We start from the raw sequence: 8,081 nt of genomic DNA on the forward strand, positions 1-8,081 counted from the left end.
AGGGATTTCATACCATAATAGTTTGTGACTTTTATTTTTGAGGTATCACTTCATACACTCTTACACTACCACCTTGCACAATGTTATGTTATAACATTTGTATGCTTTGCTTCGAGATGCATAACCAAGAAATATTATCTTCATCTATTTTGGAATCAAACTTTCCTAAATCATCTTTATTTATCTTTATATAGAACTTGCTCTCAAATACTTTGAATTATTTGAATGTAGTTGGTGTTCCTTTCCATATCTCATAAGGTGTCTTCCTGTTGTTCACTCTAATTTGTACTCTATTCAAAATGTACATTGTTGTGCTAATTGCTTCTCCCTAAAAGGTGTATGGTAGTTTGGCTTCAATCAACATTGTTCTACCCATTTCCTATACAATTATGTTCTTCCTTTCTACAATTCCATTTTTTCATGGACTCCTTGCTGCCAAAAAAGTCTCTTGATTCCATGATTCTCACAAAATTCTTAAAATTCATTAGAGTTACACTCATCTCCTTTGTCTAATCTTAAGCAATTCATTTTTAACTCAGTCTCATTTTCAGTGAGGGTTTTGAAAGCTTTACACTTCTTAAATGATTCATATTTTTCTTTAAGAAATGTAACCCATGCCATTATTGTGTAATCATCAATAAGCAACATAAAATAACTCCCACCTTTTAGAGTTTGTGTTCTTATTGGCCCGTAAAGGTCTGTGTGTACAAGTTCCAACAACTTTGATGTTTAGTACTTTTCTTTGAAACTAATTATCATCTACTTCTTGTGTTAACATGGCTTGCAAAGAAGCACTAGCAATTTTGATATGGGATCTGCAATGGCACCTTGCGCTAGGGTTTTCAACGCGGCCGCATACGCAGGGGCTGGATTACCCCAAAACCTGCTGGAAACAGAGGCTCCACGTTTACTAAACGGGTATGCGCAGACCTTCTATGGAATTTCTCAGCAAGGCGGCACACGGAAGGTCTTTTTCGCTGCGGAATGCGCTTTTGATCCCACGACTGATCTCCTGGACAGGGCAGCGGAACTCTGTTCGCCGAACCCCCTGAGCAAGATCCATGGCAGGAATGAAAACCCCTGCAAATGTTTGGCGGGTTGGATGAAAAGTGCCCAGAGCAGGAATCTAGCAGTAGGACCAAAATATGACCGCATGGGCAAATGGGAAGATGAGAACCTCCAAGCGGATGGCCAGATCTGGGGCCTCCCCATGGATAACAGACATACCATCTTTGCCATCTGCGAGCACCGAAAGAAAGCTGAGGAAAACTGTCAAGATTCGATTCTTCAGATCTTCAGGGCGATTGGGCAACAGAAGGGGCAACGGTGTGTTTCTGGGTCTGGATCAAACGGATCGCACGACATCACTGCAGAAAGTTCTGGATCTGCCGCATTTCACATCAGATCTGCTAAGGCAGCACCTGGTAAATTGCTGGTTAGAGGCGGACTTTTCTCTCCCACAGTGAGAAGATATATGAACCCTAGATCTGCCATCCTTTTGCCAGATCTGGCTTACAAGCCAGTGAATCGGGGCCTACTCCTCATGGACGCAGATCTGATCCAGATCTTCATCAAATCGATTGAAGGCAAACACTTCTGCATGAGGCTCAGTAAGGGGATGAGCATCCATGCGTTAAAAAAGAAGATCCAGGGTCACCTTGGAACCCCAGCTCAATATCAAAACCTTATATATTCTGGGTTCAGTATGCAGGACAACCAAACACTCCAGCACTACGGCATTGCCAATGATTCAACCATTATTCTTAATCTCCGACTGCATGGCGGAAGCACTGGTACTAGCTCAAAAAATACAGGTTCTTTTCGGGATGCAGTGAAAGGGAAAAAAATGGAAAATAAAGCAGCACCACCAACAGAGTTACCAGGACCCTACATTGTTGAACAAAAGCCAGAATCACCAACGCTACTAGTATCTATGCCAGAGGTAACTAGTCTACACACCGATTTATCTAAAAATGCAATCATTTGTAGATTTAATGGTTTCTGGCCAAAATCAGATGCCCTGCACCAATGGATCTCTACAACATGGACATCAAACTGTGAAATTTACCTATGCCCCAAAGGGTACTTCATAGTTAGATTCAATACAGAACAAGAACGAGACAGCATTATTAATCAGGGGCCTTGGTTCTGGGGCAGTGCTGGCCTCTTCCTCACCCCCTGGTTTTCTGATTTCGACGCCAATACAATGAAAGTCTCAACGATGCCGGTATGGGTAAGGCTACATGGTCTCCCTCTACACTTTTGGCATCATAAAGTATTAGCTGCCATTGGGAATTCCCTGGGGAAATTCCTAAAAATGGATGAAGACAGAGCTATCAGGGGCATATTTACATTTGCCAGAATATGTGTAGAAGTGGATCTGAGTCAGGGGCTACCTGACCACATCACGCTGAACTTCAATAATTCTCAATGGATACAACAGCTCGACTATGAGAACACAACGTTCCGGTGCAGGGGATGCATGCAAACAGGGCACCTTCAATATAATTTCCCTTTTGCTCGAAAGGACCCCAGGAGAACCAAGAAACAACAGAAAAAGCCGAAAGGTTGGCAGCACACCAACCCATTGGAAGAAGAAGACATCGTGGAGCCTACAGAGAACCAGACAGAACCTGATCCTCAAATGAGACAGACATATACTCAGGAAGAGAATGCCCCAATTACTTACCTGGGGCCACACATTTCAGATCTGCAACAAGAGCCACAAATGGAAATAAGCGGCATCAAACGAACCCATGGATCTGAGGGCTCGGAATCTGACAAAGAACTTCAACTGATCCCAATGGAAAATCAGCTAGCTATTATTACACCCAGTCCCGACACTGGTGGTTGGCGACGGGTAGAGAAGAAGAAGGGTAGAAAAGTTTAGCCTTGCTGGAACATTTTAATTTTTTTCTATTGTTGTAGCTTCCTGTCATTACAGGAACAGTCACCTGCTATTTTGTGTTCTTTTTCTTTCTGCTGCCTGTTATCACAGGAACAGCCATCTGAATATGCCTTAGGCATCTACAAAATGTAATTTTATCAATATGAATAAAGTTACGACTTTTTTCTACGGGAAAAAACATGGCTTGCAAATAACATCTGTAGGTTTTGAGATCCTTGGCATATTTCTTACCACTCGTGTCTTGTTGAATTTTAGTAGAATGTAAAAGTTTTTATGACCCATCCTTCTGTGCTATAAGCAATTTTTGTTTACTTTCCCCATACAACATTTTTCTCCTTTGACTTCGTCAAGGATGTATACATTGCTTGGGCTTGTGTTCGATTTTTCCACTAATCTTCTTGAAATTGCTTTCCTTATCTCACATCCTTTAGAATGAAATATGAGACTGTAACCTTGTTCATGATTTAACTAACATTTAGAACATTGTTTTTTAGCCCTTAAACATACAAGATATTATGTGTTTTATTTTTTTTGTTATTATTAAGACTAACCATCCCTTTTCCAATTATCCTTGTAGAAGCATTATCCCCAAAAGTAACATTGCCTCCTTTTTCTTCCTTCAAGGTGATAAATTTGTTTTGATCACCTCTCATGTTGTGAACATCCACTGTCAATGTACCATTGGCTTCCTTTGTTTTGAGCATATAATACAACTCCACATTCTTTCTTATTATGTTCTTCTTACTTCCTTTTCCACACTTTTATGTCTTCTTCTCTATGCTTGGTAATAACATATTTTCCTTGTTTTGTTTAGGAGACTTTATTATGTTGCTTCTATAGTCATGTGTTATGTGCACATAGTTATTGCACTCATGAAATTTAGTTTTGTAATCAAGTAGGGGAGAGAATGAATTGTAGTTTCTATCAACAAATCCATGCAAAATTTTAGTTTTGTTGCTCACTTAATCATTCTTTGAGGTATTATAATATCCTCGATTTCTATCTCTCGCATGATCACTTCTTGCATAAGCTCTACAATCAATTCTTTTATGACCAAAATTTGCAAGAAAAACAATAGCAAGAGAAGAGATCTCGGTACCAGGTTGTGAAAGGCCTTCTTGGTTGAACAACTCTTATGAACTCATTCTTCTTGTTCTTATGAGAAGAATTAAGTTCTTGTTGGTCCAAATTTCCTCTCATTTTTCTGGGTTCATTGTTGATGAAATCTTTGAGAATATTAGCATCGCTTTTAGGCTCTTCTTCATTTTCCTTTTATGATGGTTTTGCGAGCTTAATGCTTGCATCTCTCTTGGGGGTATTTTGTTTTTCATTGTAGCAAAGAGTTGTCTCAATGAATGGTGACTTTTGGAAACTCAAAACACTATCTAATATTTCAACATGCTTTCCAAACTTCAAGCTTCTATTCAACTAATCAATTATTTTCTCTAGTTCCTTTCTCAAGGAAATGATCCTAGCTTCTCACAATTTACTTCCTCTTATTTCAATTGTCTTATATCCTTTTGGCCTCTTCTAGTTAAGTGTTCATGATGATAACTATTTTTTCTTCTTCGTCAAGCTGACGATCCTTTTTTTCATATTTCTGCAATTGCTCCTTCTGGTTTTCCCTGAGCTTATCTATTTGTTATGAGGAACTAATGAGTTTTACTTCAAGATTTACTCCCCATCAATGTATTCTTTTCTAAATTTGATTTTCCTTTTTGTTTGTATTCATTTTCTATAATTAGTAGACTTTGTATCCATGGCTATGAAGAGGAATTCTTCTTTGTCAATATCACAAACACATCCATCGATTTCTTCAGATAAGATATTGTTTATCTAGAGTAAAAACTTAGTATATTTTCCTACTTTGTCTCTTGTTGACGGTGCTGGACCCACCAACATGTCAGGGGATCTCCCCAGTAAGAAGTCCCAACTAGACCTCAGAACGTTTGGTGTAGGAGTCCCAACATTGGGTCATATGGTAGCCTTGATTGCGTTTCGCATAAAGGCAAGTAAGATGTCCCTGTTGGTAGCAAGGGTGTGACATATGCAGTAAGTCAAGGAAGGTGCATGAGCGGTTCTAACACATGGAGGGTGAGGTGAGTGCGCCCCTTGGAAACATGTGAAAGCACGTAGTTAAGAAGGGAACACACGAGCAAAGATGCATCACAACATGGAAGGCAAGTAAGCTAGCAATCCAAAGTGATGGTTAAACCAACAACACATTTTAGTAAGATTCATACATACATATACAGAAAATAGCTACACATGCATGCGTAAGCAAACAGATACATATATCATTTAGAGTAAACAAGATAGTTGAAATACAATACGACATATGCATGAAACGTGTTGGCTCTGTATATCAAGAAGTGTAAGTTCCAGTGATACAATACAACCATGGCCAACTACTAGTTTCGACTGTGGAATGTTGCAGTCACTGTCGTTTGCTCCTCCAAAGAGATATACTAGCTCTGCACAGTGGAGAAGTCAAGGCTCGTTACAATATTGTCCAAACTCTCTCCAAGATACTCCTATCAAAAGTTTAACTGACCAAAGCCTTTATAATGAGTTATGAGGGACTATATATAGCAAAGGGTGGGGTGCCCCTTGACATTCCCCTTTATGACAGTTCAACTACCCTCATGACTCTTCATCTACTTTATGACTTTTACATCCAACTGTTGAAACTTGAACTTCCACTTGATAAGACATTACATATAATCTACACATGTACCCATGTGAGACAAAATAGGCTTGAGCAAGACATCACTATGACTCAAAAAATTGTGGGAAGACCACCTTTTCGACATCTTCATGGTGGTCGACAGTAGCGAATTGATTCCAAGCTCGGTAGTCCACGATAGTGTCCGTGTACTCTATGGTGACATCTTTCTAGAAACGAACTCTTGCCTCCATAACATCCAGGTACACTGCTCAGGCTCCTCTGTCCAACTTGTATGATAACATGCGCATCATTGTCTTGAGTGTGGTCAGACCAACAACATATTGATGCATGGTGTCTGCACTGATCACCAAGTCTGGATTGGTGGCTATGCACATCAACTCATCAAAGTATGAGTCAAGCTCCAGTCGGACCTGTGCCTTTGTCTTTTACTTTGTAAGTGTCACAATAGATGGGATCGCATGTGCGCACACAACAACATCCATGCTCCTGAATCCTCGTGCATGGGAAGCTTGCAAACAAGTGATGAGATATGGGAGATCTTCATAGTTCCGGATCTAACTCCGGGTGCATGCCTTCAACTCGAACGCTCTAGGCTTCATCATCTTGGGCAAGTGTAATGGGGCTCCCTTGTATCTCATTATCCATGTTTACATGTAATCAACAACAGCATGCACGTTCGACAAGATACGTGCTCTCCTAGCACATCACTGCTGCCAACCATTGAGACGAACAACTGCCTTATGCATGGTACCAAACTTGGAATACAACATTGGCATGACTGTGTCAAGGGACAATACTTCATCCAGTATTTCCTTCTTCAACTCTGCTCGGGCGGATGTTGTAACCAATTCTCCTCTCTGCTTGGTCGTCTATAACTCATCCATTCGTTCGTTCTCAGCTATCAAGAAGCGAACACTTGAGTAAGTGGCTTCGACATATGCTCTGGTAGCATCGACCAATGTTGTTGGATGCTTGTGCATGTCAAACATGATCACTCGTTCCTCAAACTGCGCAGGAGATGTGTGATCATCAAGAGTCAACACTCTACGAGATTGCACAACTCTATGTTGAGACCCATCGATTGAGATGTTGTGCATCTCTCCCTCTGGATTATCTCCAAGGATTTAAGTGTCTCTTTGGTCACTTGGTACTTGCTCTGCTTCTAGATTCGGTGAAGCTGGTGGGTCGACCTCTTGGTGGTGAGGCACGAGGTCGATGTCTTGCCCTAACTCATGTTGCTCCATGTCCGTATCCATTTTCTCAAGTGCTTGTTCAATCTCTTGAACAAAGTCTTGCTCCTGCGACTGCTCACCCTTCTTGCTTGGTGCCAGTTGTCCGAATGAGTCGACTACCTGTACGGGCATAGTTTCATCTGTCTGTACATGGTGCACCCCCTGTTATACATGTTCTTGATGCGCTTCCTTCTCCTATTTGCACATCTCTTGTTCCTTCCGGAGTTTCTCCTTCAACTCATGCAACTCCTTCTTTGTTTCCTCCATTCTCTGTTTTTCTCTCTGCCTTTACATGTTCCTCTTATCGCGTTTTTGCCTGTTCGCCTCTATTGCCAAATATTCTTTTTGCACAAGTGGGTCTGCTCGGAACTTGCAACTTTGTTGTGCCTCCGCGATGTCGAAAATCTTCCTCTTGTATTTGTCTTGCACTGGTATGTTTACCTCTGGTGCTGGTGCTGGTGCTCTCCTGGATGCTGCTTTGCTAACCATTCCACAACGATGTCGACCAGTTCATTGGGCCTAGAGAAGCTATAAAAATATCTCCATGGGTCTTCCTTTGCCCAATGACATGCCCTGTGGATCCACTGAAATTGTGCTCTCTTGCAGTGATCTTTTACAAAGCAATGCGGGTCATACAGATTATAGCTTTGCGTGTCGAATGGATATTTCTTGATCTCCTTTGCTTCGACATCCGCATGCTTGAAATTTTGTATCTCATATAATCCGATCCATAATGGAAGAGCGGGCCAAGGTGCCTTCTTCTTCCGGTGCAGCCTAGCTGACAGTCCTGCCGAGATGTGGTATGATACTTCCTGCATGACGAGCTTGTCCAAGGCAAACTTCGGTAGAACATGCGAAGGATTCTTCACGTTGTACATCCGTATGACGGTGCCTAACGGTGAGGCATACCAATCCGCTATATCGATCAGTGCCTCCATTGTTGCCTTCAATATGCAAGGTGGATCCTGCTCAAATATTATCTTGTACACCAAGGTGACAAAATGATATGACAGCTGTGTGATAACTCCTCTGAAGTTGCATTTAGACAACATCTTACAATAAGTGTTCACAGAGGTCTCCACCGATGTCCATGCCCACTTCAAGCCCGGGAACTCCTGACAGGCACAGATTGCATCCAAAATGTAAGCGAACATGTAGATTTATGCTTGTTGACCTTTGGGTGACTATTGAGCTCTTGTTACCTATTCCTGCAACCTGTGAACCAACATGTCAGACCAGTTGCATGCTTTGC

Source organism: Pinus tabuliformis, chromosome X (assembly GCF_031772625.1).
Source record: "Pinus tabuliformis cultivar Carrire ecotype Pingquan chromosome X, CPIR1, whole genome shotgun sequence".
NCBI lineage: Eukaryota > Viridiplantae > Streptophyta > Pinopsida > Pinales > Pinaceae > Pinus > Pinus tabuliformis.